This window comes from Panicum virgatum, chromosome 4K (genome assembly GCF_016808335.1).
Source record: "Panicum virgatum strain AP13 chromosome 4K, P.virgatum_v5, whole genome shotgun sequence".
Taxonomy (NCBI): Eukaryota; Viridiplantae; Streptophyta; class Magnoliopsida; order Poales; family Poaceae; genus Panicum; species Panicum virgatum.
Genome location: NC_053139.1, coordinates 34,822,219 through 34,835,753, shown reverse-complemented (window position 1 = coordinate 34,835,753; position 13,535 = coordinate 34,822,219). Strand labels below are relative to the sequence as shown.

Sequence of the window (13,535 nt, the reverse complement as noted above, 5' to 3'; positions counted from 1 at the left end):
TTCCAAGCATTGTAAAAGGGCTCTTATAAAATACATGTGTACTTGAATTTCTGCTTACAATGGTTGAGATGCATTTGTATGATCCAATATATGTGATTATTATACCTCAACCAAATACATATGTCCTTCAATTTCTGCTTACAATGCCTTGCTGAGAGATAGAGCATGAACAGAAGTAGCTTGCTCTATATGTTGTTAGTTTTCTGCATAATCAGGCATGCTTGTGATCATCAAATTGTTACAGATACATGCTTCTAATTTGGTTCATGGTGGCGCGAGATAGTAGTAGAGATTAATATAAATAGATCAGAAAGCAACTCATGGTTGACTGCTTGTACTTTGAACTTTTATGCTCGTACTAACATCTGTTAATATGCATAGGATGATCCTTGGTGTGTTACAATTTGATACAGTTGCTTGATGTTTATGTTATGGTCTCAGGGCACATCTTATTGCATATGATATGTAAAAACAATATCTTAACCGCATCTTAGACCAAGTTGAAAGCGAGTTGTTTGGATCTGATATCATATCTTCGTTTGATTAATATTTAAAGAATTATGTAAAAGTCTGTTTATGGATATCATTAAATTTCAAAATATTATGTACTATCGTCCATACTTTATGTATTGCTATAATTTATTTGCTGTCCGTAGCAACGCACGGACACCGATCTAGTGCTTAAAAGTTTCTGAGGCGTAACGAGGTTCGGGCTTCCTGGGCCAAGTCCCGTGCGAGGCCCAGCAGGAAGATCGGCCGGCGAGGCTTGTGACCCGGAAGGAGCAGCGCTAATTCATTGATCAATGTATATTGCTCTATTTAAATAACAGTTTAATGCACTTTATTTAAATCCTAAGATTCATCCTTTGGATGCATGTCCTTTTGGCTAGAGTGTTGCATATGGTGAGCATAGGCTTGTACAAAATTGGTAGGCCCAGAAAACATTTCTAGAATAAGTTTTTAAATTAGATCTTGCAATATGTCTAGTTTAAATGGGTTATTTATCCGTGCTTCTATACTGAGTATTAGAAGCCATAACTTTTACAGTACCATTATTTTATTTTCTAAGATCTATAAAAAAAATTTGGTAAATTTTAGATAAGCACAACTAGACCAAATGAATTATATCAGATTTTCTAGGTACAAAACTATTTTTCTTGATTTAGATACATTGATCAAATGAAAAACTTTATGTAACAAAAATTGTAGATATTTTTTCATAGAATCCAGACAGTTGAGCTTGTATTTTCCGATTTTTCTACAATTTTACAAGTTCACTGTTTAATGCGCCCTGGGGGCAAGCAGCTCCGGCGAGGCGAGGCGAGGCCCAAGCGCGCCGGCCGTCAGGGTGGAGCAGCTCCAAGGTGAGGGTGCGGTGGGCGTAGAGTGCGAGGGTGTGGTGTCTCAGCTCCCTTGGTCTCGCCGCCCTGCGGACCGGGGTTGGTGGCGTCGATCTGCTGCTTCCAGCTCCTGGTTATCTTGGATGGTACCTCTGGCACACCTCGGATCCCTCGCAGCGCGAGGCTGTTTGCTTATCTGTTCACTGCTGCTTCTTTTCTGCGGGTTTATCTCTTCACTGCTGATCTGCTACTTATACATCCACGCCCTTCGTTGCATTATTCTTCCGCCGCGCCGATCTATGTCTGCCGGTTGCTTGGCTCTTCGTCCAGGGCTACTTTGCTTCTCCCATCTCCACATGTTTTTTAGCAGTAAGTCCGATCCTTCCCGACCTTTCCTGTTAATTGGCTCTCGCCTGATGTCGTGATTGATTATTCATTTTTTGGTCCTCGCCACCTTAGATGATCAGTCAAACATGTTGCTCCGTAAATGTTTTGGTGCACTGTCTCGCTGCTATGGGTACACTAATTCTTATTCTAACATTACTGGTTCATCCTAGTGCGCGTAGTGTTTCCCGGTTCCTCGCTGGTCCATTCAAATTCTTTAGGCTGGGCGCCGACGTGGAACCGAGAAACAGTAAGAAAAAAAACACTGAAGACGAGTTTTCATCCTCTCTCGGTCATGGACGCGCACAATGAAGAAGAAAAGCACTCCATAACGAATAAACAATTCATTCAACTACTTTTATACATTAGGCAACCAAGCCGTAAAGCAATACATAATAAAAGATACTCCCTCCGTTCCAAATTATAGGTCGTTTGACTTTTTTCACTCCAAATTTGACCATTCGTCTTATTAAAAAATTTATGCAAAATATCAATTCTTTTGTTGTGGCTTACTTCATCAATACAAGTTCCTCAAGAATGAGTTAAATTTGACTATATTTTCATAAAAAATTTTAATAAGACGAGTGGTCAAATTTGGTGGCAAAAAAGTCAAACGACCTATAATTTGGAACGGAGGGAGTACTCATATGCATACGGATACGGGCAGCCCATAAGAGATAGGCAAATATTAGTCTCCCTCTCCTCATTCACTACTCTCTCAATGGTTAACTTTAACTCAGTCATAGCCTCATAGGGATCAACATACTACCTGCTTATACTGTCAACACTGTGCACATAGAAATAACTAAAAAAGACCACTTTGTGTGGCCCTATCTATATGAACTACTTGGTCTAAATACAATGGAGTCGCCCCAGCCGGCTCACACAGCTATTCGGGAGAGTGCCATGAGCTAGCAATGAAATTGTCGCTGACAAGATGATTTTTACCATTTCTCTCTCTGCCGTCTCAGCGGAAGGCGGTGACATCGTCGACCGTTGGACACGGCCTTAGCAGTCGTTTGGATAACAAGGATAAGCATAAAAAACGTCTTTCATTTAATAAAAATACAGTCCTCATTGGTATTTTTTAGTGGACGGAAGATCCAAAGGCCTTTAGCACCGGTTCGTACCCCTCGGTACTAATGCTTTATGAGAGTTTAGTGCCGGAGACCATTAATACCAGTTGGTAATAACTACTAAAGAATTTCTCACACAAGGTTGTGCAGATGAGATGGTAAAAAAAAACTACACGTAAGACAAGAGATCCTGACATATGACTGGGTTTAAAATATATTTTTTGAAATCTTTTGGACCCTTTACCACCCCTATTATGCATGCTCCTCAAGACGAAGAAAGCAGAGGAAAAAATAGGGTGCCGAAAGGGAAAAATTGGCCGGGCATCATCTAGCAAAACCGTTATATGGGACTTCATCTTCCAATTGGTTTGTAGCTCAAAGGTCAGCTAAAGTGATCACTAGCTACCAAATAAGTAGCTCCTAATAAGTTATAATTTTAATTTGGCTAGAAGTAGCACCTTCTCAAGAACTAACTGTAAAAAGCCGGTAATATAATGCCTTTTTAATTTTTTTCTTGCAGGATCATCATTATATATGTCAAACTGAATTGGTTCTCCGATCCGTATCGCGCTGACCAATTACAGTGATGACCGAAGCCTGCACAACCCGCCCACAAGAGCGAGTGCTTCCCTTTACATCTCTCAACTCCGGCTCTCCGTCCCTCTCCCTCCCACCGTCCCACGCACGCATTGATTCTTCCAAGGTCCAAAGCATCATGCATTAGACGGCAGACTGCCTCCATTTGTAATCCAAAAATAATTTGCTGCACTAACATCATCGGCCGCGCTCTCCTAGCTTGTCTCTCCATATGTTGCTTTGGCTCTACTACTGCTGCTCCATGCTTGCTACCCATCTCCCTCTTGCTACCTCCGTTTCTTTCAGCTTTGATTTCTTGAGTTCCAAAGATCCCTTCAGTGCTCACCTTCAGTACCAGAAAGACGCATCTTTTCATAATGATAGGATCGAACTGACAATGAACGATCGAACTAAGGGGATCAGCTTCAGCAGCGGACGTGTGTCGTACGCGCACCCGGTGCCCCTCTGGGGGACCACAGGCGAGGTGGCCAGCTTCGTCACCAACTTCTCATTTGCCATTGTGCCCACCAAGCCAGACGACGACGACCCCGCTGTTCAGCAAGCTTTGAGCTCGAGAGGAGACGGAATGGCTTTCTTCCTCGGGAGCTACCCGTCAGTCATGCCTCCCGTGAGCAGGGGCGGGAGCCTCGGCATCGTCAACGACAGCCTCAACAACGCGCGGGCAACCGGCGGCGACAGGATTGTAGCCGTCGAGTTCGACACTTTCCTCAACCCGGAGCACCACGACAGCAGCAGCAACCACATCGGCATAGACATCAACTCCGTCGTCTCGGTGGCGGCAACCACGCCCGGAGAGGACATGGCGTCGGGAGCCACGATGAGCGCGGAGATCAGCTACGACAGCATCACAGGAATGCTGGTCGTTGTTCTGCAGATCAACGGGACCTCCTCCTACAGGCTGAACAGCAGCGTTGACATGAGGAATTCCTTGCCGGAGGAGGTGGCAGTTGGCTTCTGCGCAGCTACAGGTGGATCAGTCGAGGTGCATCAGTTGCTGTCCTGGTCATTTGCCTCCACTCTGAATTCCGCTGCGCCTGCAGCCACGAGCTCCAGGGATTGGTTGCTGGTCGACGCACCGGTCTTGCTCTTGCTTCTTTGTGCTGTCCTGGGCCTTCTTCTATGGCAGCGGCGTAGTGCTACTACTACTACTATTACACGCTGCTGCCGGAAAGGCAAGGAGCTACCAGCTGACAGTGAATTTGAAGGCGAAACCGGGCAAGGTTGCCACGAGTACGAGAGAGGGGTGGCCAAGCGATATGGCTACGCGCATCTAGCACGCGCGACCAAGAACTTCGCGGAGGAGGAGAGGCTCGGGAGGGGGGGATTCGGTACCGTCTATCGCGGCCACTTGAGCGACCAAGATCTCCCGGTTGCCGTGAAGGTGTTCTCGCCGGAGTCGTCGGCGCAAGGGAGGAAGGAGTTTGAGAATGAGGTGAGGACCATAAGCCGCTTGAGGCACCGGAACCTTGTGCAGCTGCTGGGTTGGTGTGACAGTTGCAGGGGGCTTCTGCTTGTCTACGAGCTCGTACCCGAAGGTAGCCTGGATAAGCATATCTATGGCAACGACAGGCTATTAACTTGGCCGGAGCGGTATGGTAATCATATATTAATTTTTTAGTAGTTCAGCAATCGGCGAACTATTACTGAATATTGTTAAATAATTTGATAAATTTAGTTTAATATTTTCACGATTATTTTTGCTAGTAATAGAAGGTGCCTATGGTGTAGAATAGTATTTGCCTTAATCTTGCAACGATTTTATTTTGAAGTTTGCTAGCTCTTCCGCCCAACCTTGAAATCAGCATGCATTGGCAGCCACCCCATCTAATCCAAAATAATATAGCTCTTTAAGTTAAACTTTTTAAACTTTCACTAGAAATTGTAACAAAATCATAACATTGACAGCACGAAAAAAAAATTTTTTATCTAAAAGTTATTAATTTTTAAGATATTATTAATTAAAGATGAAAATATTTAACTTTGATCAAATTTAAAAGTTGCAATATTTTAAGATGGGGGTAGTACTAGTTAGTACTTAGACCGATCGATATGATTCTACTGCTACTAATAATTAATCAATGTGTAGGTACAACATCATCGTTGGTCTCGGTTCAGCTCTCGTCTATCTCCACAAAGAGTGGGGGCAATGCGTCGTGCACTCGTCGTGCACGGTGACATCAAACCAAGCAACATAATGCTAGACTCGTCGTACAACGCCAAACTAGGGGACTTCGGCTGGCCCGTGTCGTCGACAATGGCGAGGGATGGCAGACCACCAAGGCCGTGCTCGGCACCGCCGGATACATCGACCCGGAGTTCGTCAACACGCGGCGGCGGAGCCCGGAGTCGGACGTCTACAGCTTCGGCGTCGTCCTCCTGGAGATCGCCTCCGGCCGCCCGCCGGTTGTCCTCGGACAAGAACCAGGAGAAGCCTTCATGCTGCTCAGGTGGGTCTGGAGCCTGTACGGGCGGAACGCCATCCTGGATTCGGTGGACGAGCGGCTGAGGGTGAGCGGTGGTGACGAGCTCAGCGAGCACCAGATGGTGCGCGTGCTGACCGTCGGGCTGTGGTGCGCGCATCCGGACTGGAGCCAGCGGCCATCCATCAGAGAAGCCATGCGTGTCCTCCAGTCCAGGGAAGCGGACTTGCCGGTCCTTCCAAACCAGATGTATATAGCAGTGCCGTCTGTTCTCGTGAGTGAACACTCCTCTGCTCATCACTGATCGAGCTTTACCACATGGCACGCCCAGCGGTATATATATCTGACTGTTACTGGATGTTCCTTAATTAGCGTCTAACAATTCAGTGTTGGAGCAATATCATCTTTCTGTGCCGCCACTTATATTTGTTCGATAAATAGAGAATGACGGGAGGTGCAAACCAATCTCTCCGTGCAAACTATGAAAACTTCAATCTGGGTCATCGGATTAACATCCAAGGGGCACGAGGGATTGAGTAATTTTACAGTCTGGACCCGCCCTTTGACTGGGTAATCACACTTTTGCAAATCCCCCCTCCCACCCCCTGCGCCCTATTAGAAATCTAGGCAATTTTCGGTATATTTTAATTCCAAAATTAAATGTATAAACTAGCAATATTTCTATGACTTTAAGGAGTAAAATAAAACATGTGAACATGTTTATACTTATCACACATATAAGCATAAACAATATAAATAACCAAAGTTTCAGGGAGTACCCTAAAGCGGGGCCGTTGCCGGAGGCATTGGCTGCGCTGTTACCGACTGGAGTAGACATCTACTCGGTTGGCCTCAGTCGAAGTAGTCGAACTAAATCGGTGCAGGAAGAAGTTCGCAGTGCAGTGCCACGAACGGTCACCAAGATGTAGTCGACGTAGTCGTTCGGCCACCAGAATGTAGTCGACGTAGTCGTTCGGCTCGTCCACCAGGAAGTAGTCGTACAATCGGGCAAAGCCTTAGTATTTTTGAGCAGTCACGCTAAAGCGTTACCCAAAAACCTGATTGCCCGCCTATCCCGTGCAGGATCTCAAGGCGAGCAAGGTTTCGGAGGCCTGCTCATGCTAATTCTGTGCGCGCAGAAATTAGCGTTGGGGAACTCAGTTGTTGCAACTGGAGAGGGAGAAGAGAGGAGCCGAGTTGCCTCAGTGCTCTGGTGCAGGATGGATGAGGGGAATGGCACTCCTTATATAGTGACTCAGGTGCTCAGGATCGTTGAACCTGGACACCATCAGAGTCATTTAGGTGATGCGGTTATGGCCATTAATTACAGATTTAATTGCACGTTTAATCGCACGATTAATTGCTGTCAACGGCAAAATAGCCATCACATCGCACCGCGCCACGCCGCACCGCACCGCACCGCACGTCCGGCCGGCCGCGCCGCGCCGCGCCGCGCCGCGCCTCGCCTCGGCCTCGGCCTCGGCCACGGCCACGGCCACGGCCACGGCCACGGCCGCGCGCGTGTGGTTCACCGTCCTCCTCTTACCGGCTTCACAAGTGGTGTACAAGAAGTCCACCTTTTAAGTCGGTTGAGATCCTCCTCAATTCCCGGTACGGAATTAAACATTGATTCCCTAGCATTAATAGTGGGCTTTAAATTCTTTTAATGCTTTAGAATAAATGGGCCAAGCCCATTACTCCAACAATCCCCACCAAGAAATTCAAGCCACACTAGAAATACCCTCATTCTCTCATTGATATACCAGTATTCGACAGAGACTGTTAAGTTGAACTTCCATCTAGGACAAAGGCTACACTTATTCACAACTGTGCAATGGACTATGCCTTGAATTGCCAGTTTTGTGCAAACAAGTTTGACCAGAGCCCTACACTGGTACTAGGCTGCAAAAGCATCCCCGCGGTTTGGAGCTTATAAGTCATACTCCAGGCCCTTCATGAGTTTCTAGAGAATACCCAATTCTCATAGACCATGACCAGTGGTCAAACTCATATAGGTGTGTTCCTTTCAGATGTTCTGTAGGACAACATCTTTGTTTCAAGAAAACAACTCATTTGTTTAAAAGAAACCACCTGGCACACATTAAGGTATAGACCAACCTGCCATACAGATTAGAAGAGAAATGCACCTTATACACGGAATGAGCCCTTTTCACAAAGGTTCTCTTCTCACAGTCAGACTTTAGTTTGTTTCACCATCCTAATTCACGGGATCTCCGATCACATAGGACAGGTTTCCACTATAGAATGACTCACGTGGGTCTCAAGCCCAATTCCATAGATGCATTGTCTATCACATTTCGTGAAAGACCCTTTGTAAACTGATCTGCCAGATTTTTAGCCGTCTGAACATAGTCCAGGGCTATAACTCCGGAGTTTCTCAATTTTCTGACAGATTTCAACCGCCTTTTCACATGTCTAGATGACTTCATGTTATCCTTTGAACTATTCACCTTGACAATTACCGTTTGATTGTCACAGTTCATTAGGATTGCCGGTAACGGTTTTTCAACTATCGGCAAGTCCATAAGGAGCTCACGAAGCCACTCAGCCTCAACAGTGGCGGTATCTAATGCTGTGAGTTCTGCTTCCATAGTTGACCTCGTTAAGATAGTCTGCTTGCAAGACTTCCAGGAAACAGCTCCACCACCAAGTGTAAACACATATCCACTTGTGGCCTTTATCTCATCAGCATCAGAAATCCAATTTGAATCACTATATCCTTCTAGTACCCTTGGGTACCCGGTGTAGTGAATTCCATAGTTCATTGTCCCCTTCAGATAGCGCATTACTCTTTCAAGACCCTTCCAATGATCATCTCCCGGGTTTGAAACAAACCGGCTCAGTTTGCTTACAGCAAACGAGATGTCAGGTCTTGTAGCGCTCGCTAAATACATTAATGAACCAATGATCTGAGAATATCTCAGCTGATCTCGCATTATCATTTTGTTCTTTCTAAGAATTAAACTGGCATCATATGGTGTTGAGACAGGTTTATAGTCGCTATAACCAAAGCGACTTAACACCTTCTCCACATAGTGAGACTGTGTAAGAATCACCCCACCATTGATCTCTTTTACCAGCTTTATATTAAGGATAACATCAGCTTCTCCCAGATCCTTCATCTCAAAATTTTGAGATAAAAACTCTTTGACTTCCTTAATCACATTAAGGCTAGTGCCAAAGATCAGTATGTCATCCACATACAAGCACAAAATCACTCCTTCAGCCCCACCATAGCGATAGTACACACATCTGTCAGCTTCGTTCACAACAAAGCCGGCAGAGGTCAAAGTTCTATCAAACTTTTCATGCCACTGCTTAGGCGCTTGCTTGAGACCATATAAAGATTTTAACAACTTACAAACCATTCCTTCTTGACCCTTTGATACAAACACATCCGGCTGATCCATATAGATCTCCTCTTCTAACTCTCCATTGAGGAAAGCCGTCTTAACGTCCATCTGATAAACGAGAAGACCATAAGAGGCTGCCAAGGAAAGTAACACTCGAATTGTGGTCAATCGGGCAACTGGTGAATAAGTGTCAAAGAAATCTTCTCCTTCTTTTTGTGTATAACCCTTGGCCACAAGCCTAGCCTTGTACTTTTCAATAGTACCATCTGGCCTAAGCTTTTTCTTGAACACCCACTTGCATCCAACCGGTTTACATCCATAAGGACGTTCAACGACCTCCCAGGTTCCATTAGACATAATAGAATCCATCTCACTCCTTACTGCTTCCTTCCAATAGTCAGCATCAGGAGATGAATATGCCTCTTCAATGGTTCTGGGTGTATCATCTATGAGGTATACAATGAAATCATCACCAAAAGACTTTACAGTCCTTTGTCTCTTGCTCTTTCTCGGAGCATCATTGTTATCCTCCTCAGGATTTTCTACAAGTGTATGTTCATTGTGTTCTATCGGCTCAGCAGAGCTATCATCCTTGATGAACTCTTGCCTAGATGAACTTGTTTCATCTCTCATGGGAAAAATGTTTTCAAAAAATGTAGCATCTCTGGACTCCATTATAGTACCAACATGCATGTCAGGTACTCCAGATTTCACTATTAAAAATCTATATCCAACGCTGTGAATAGCATAACCTAGAAAGATACAATCCACAGTTTTAGGTCCAAGCTTACGTTTCTTGGTTATTGGCACACTCACTTTTGCCAAACAACCCCATGTACGTAAGTATGACAGTGTTGGCCTTTTCTTCTCCCATTCCTCGAAAGGAGTTATCTCTTTATTCTTTGTAGGAACACGGTTTAGGACATGACATGCAGTCAATATAGCCTCACCCCACCATTCCTTGGAAAGTACCGCTGTATCTAACATGGCGTTAACCAAATTCGTTAGAGTGCGGTTCTTTCTTTCGGCAACCCCATTTGACTGAGGTGAATAGGGAGGCGTCCTCTCATGAATAATACCATGTTCCTCGCAGAATAAAGTAAATAAATTTGAGAAATACTCGCCACCATGATCTGACCTAACTCTTTTGATCTTTCTCTCAAGTTGGTTTTCTACTTCAGCTTTATAGATTTTAAAGTAGTGTAAAGCTTCATCTTTTGACTTCAACAAATAGATGTAACAAAATCTAGTACTATCATCAATCAAAGTCATGAAATATTTTTTACCACCTTTTGTCAATACTCCATTCATTTCGCACAAATCGGAATGAATTAATTCTAAGGGTGCCAAGCTCCTTGCCTCCGCGGTCTTATGAGGCTTACGAGTTTGTTTTGATTCAACACATACATGACACTTAGAATTTTTGACAAAAGTGAACTTTGGAATTAAGCTCAAATTAGCTAAGCGCATCATACAACCAAAATTAACGTGACAAAGCCTCGAATGCCAAACATTTGTTTCATCAACGTTAATAACATTGTATGCAATTTTATTACAAACATCTGACAAAGAAAGACGGAACAAACCTCCGCTTTCATAACCTTTTCCAACAAAAGTACCAAACTTAGACAAGATACATTTATTGGACTCAAAGACTAATTTGAAACCATCTCTACACAGTAGAGAGCCGCTGACTAAATTCTTCTTGATGGTGGGGACATGCTGCACGTTCTTCAGCTGCACGGTCTTCCCCGAAGTAAACTTCAGATTTACCGTACCAACACCAAGAACACGCGCATGTGATCCGTTCCCCATCAGCAAGGAGGAAGTCCCGCCGGTCTGGTAAGAAGAGAACAAAGAAGCATCAGCACAAACATGAATATTAGCACCAGTGTCAACCCACCACTCGGGTGAACCAAAGACTGAAAGAACAGTAGGTAATAAATTACCGTACCCCGAAGTTCCTCCAGGCTCGCTAATAACCATGTTGGCGGAGTCGTTGCCTTTGCGGTTCGGACACTTTGCAGCAAAGTGATTCGTACTGGCACACACATAGCAAGCTCCCGTCTTCTTCTTCTTCTTAAAAGTGGTTGTCTTCTTAGTCTTTGGTTGGTTCTGCGGTGGCTTTTTCTTGTTCTTATGGGAGTTGTTCTTCTGAACAAGATTGGCACTTGAAGCACCAACAACTCCTTTCCCACGTATGTCCTTTGCTCTCGCCTTCTCCTCAACATCAAGAGTCCCTATGAGTCCATCTATTGTGAACTCCTGTCTCTTGTGTTTTAGAGAAGTAGCAAAGTCCCTCCAAGAAGGTGGCAGCTTAGAGATTATACCTCCAGCCACAAACTTATTGGGTAACACACATGGGGACTCTTTGCTGCAATTTTTGAGATCTTTTGCCAGAGTATGTATTTCATGAGCCTGTTCCACTACAGAACGGTCTTCGACCATCCTGTACTCAAGGAACTGCTCCATGATATACAACTCACTCCCGGCGTCAGATACTCCATATTGAGCCTCAAGAGCATCCCACAAAGCTTTGCCAGTTGGCAGCCGGATATAAGAATCCACCAGATTATCACCGAGAACACTAATGATCAAGCCTCGAAAGAGGATATCAACCTCATCGAACGCACTCCCTTCCTCTGGAGAGAATTGTTCAGGCTTACCCTCTTTCACATGGATCACTCTCGATAGTGTTAACCACAGTATAAGCCGCTCTTGCCAACGTTTGTAATTTGAACCATCAAAAGGTGATGGTTTGATTGATGCAGCAAAGCTAGATACCGAAAGCCTATTAACATATTCAGGTTTTTGGATTGTTAGAAATCTATGCAATTTTCGGTATATTTTAATTCCAAAATTAAATGTATAAACTAGCAATATTTCTATGACTTTAAGGATAAAATAAAACATGTGAACATGTTTATACTTATCACACATATAAGCATAAACAATATAAATAACCAAAGTTTCAGGGAGCACCCTAAAGCGGGGCCGTTGCCGGAGGCATTGGCTGCGCTGTTACCGACTGGAGTAGACATCTACTCGGTTGGCCTCAGTCGAAGTAGTCGAACTAAATCGGTGCAGGAAGAAGTTCGCAGTGCAGTCCCACGAACGGTCACCAAGATGTAGTCGACGTAGTCGTTCGGCCACCAGAATGTAGTCGACGTAGTCGTTCGGCTCGTCCACCAGGAAGTAGTCGTACAATCGGGCAAAGCCTTAGTATTTTTGAGCAGTCACGCTAAAGCGTTACCCAAAAACCTGATTGCCCGCCTATCCCGTGCAGGATCTCAAGGCGAGCAAGGTTTCGGAGGCCTGCTCACGCTAATTCTGTGCGCGCAGAAATTAGCGTTGGGGAACTCAGTTGTTGCAACTGGAGAGGGAGAAGAGAGGAGCCGAGTTGCCTCAGTGCTCTGGTGCAGGATGGATGAGGGGAATGGCACTCCTTATATAGTGACTCAGGTGCTCAGGATCGTTGAACCTGGACACCATCAGAGTCATTTAGGTGATGCGGTTATGGCCATTAATTACAGATTTAATTGCACGTTTAATCGCATGATTAATTGCTGTCAACGGCAAAATAGCCATCACATCGCACCGCGCCGCACCGCACCGCACGTCCGGCCGGCCGCGCCGCGCCTCGGCCTCGGCCACGGCCACGGCCACGGCCACGGCCGCGCGCGTGTGGTTCACCGTCCTCCTCTTACCGGCTTCACAAGTGGTGTACAAGAAGTCCACCTTTTAAGTCGGTTGAGATCCTCCTCAATTTCCGGTACGGAATTAAACATTGATTCCCTAGCATTAATAGTGGGCTTTAAATTCTTTTAATGCTTTAGAATAAATGGGCCAAGCCCATTACTCCAACACGCCCCTCCCCATGGATGTTGACCCGATGACCCAGATTGAAGTTTTTATAATTTGCACGGAGAGGTTGGTTTGCACCTGATATGTTCACAAGAATGATAGGGTTTTTTTTATCAAACACATAGAATATCTATGTTTCTTTCTTTTATCTAAAAAAATATCTATGTTTGTTAGTACGAGTGGGGAGGCACGTGACTATGGCATGTGTTTAAAGTAAAATTATTTAAAAATAATTGTATTATAAATTTCTTTATTAATACCATAGCAATACACTTCAATATAAACTAATCGACTGACTTCTACGAATCTTCAAACTTTATTTCAGGAAGTCTCGAGCACAAATATTTTTAGAATCACGATAGAAAATACATTAATCACTAGAAAATAGTAAATAACTTTAAAGATTATTGAATCTCCAAATACAAGACATATAGAGATTATATTACTTGTTAAAAATAGGTGGAAGTGGCCCTAAAAAAA

At 44.5% G+C, this 13,535-nt stretch overlaps 1 pseudogene; it reads left to right on the top strand.

Moving 5' to 3' along the window:
- The first annotated feature begins 3,608 nt into the window (after window positions 1-3,608).
- Window positions 3,609-6,121, top strand: LOC120702165 (annotated as a pseudogene).
- The last annotated feature ends 7,414 nt before the right edge of the window (window positions 6,122-13,535 follow it).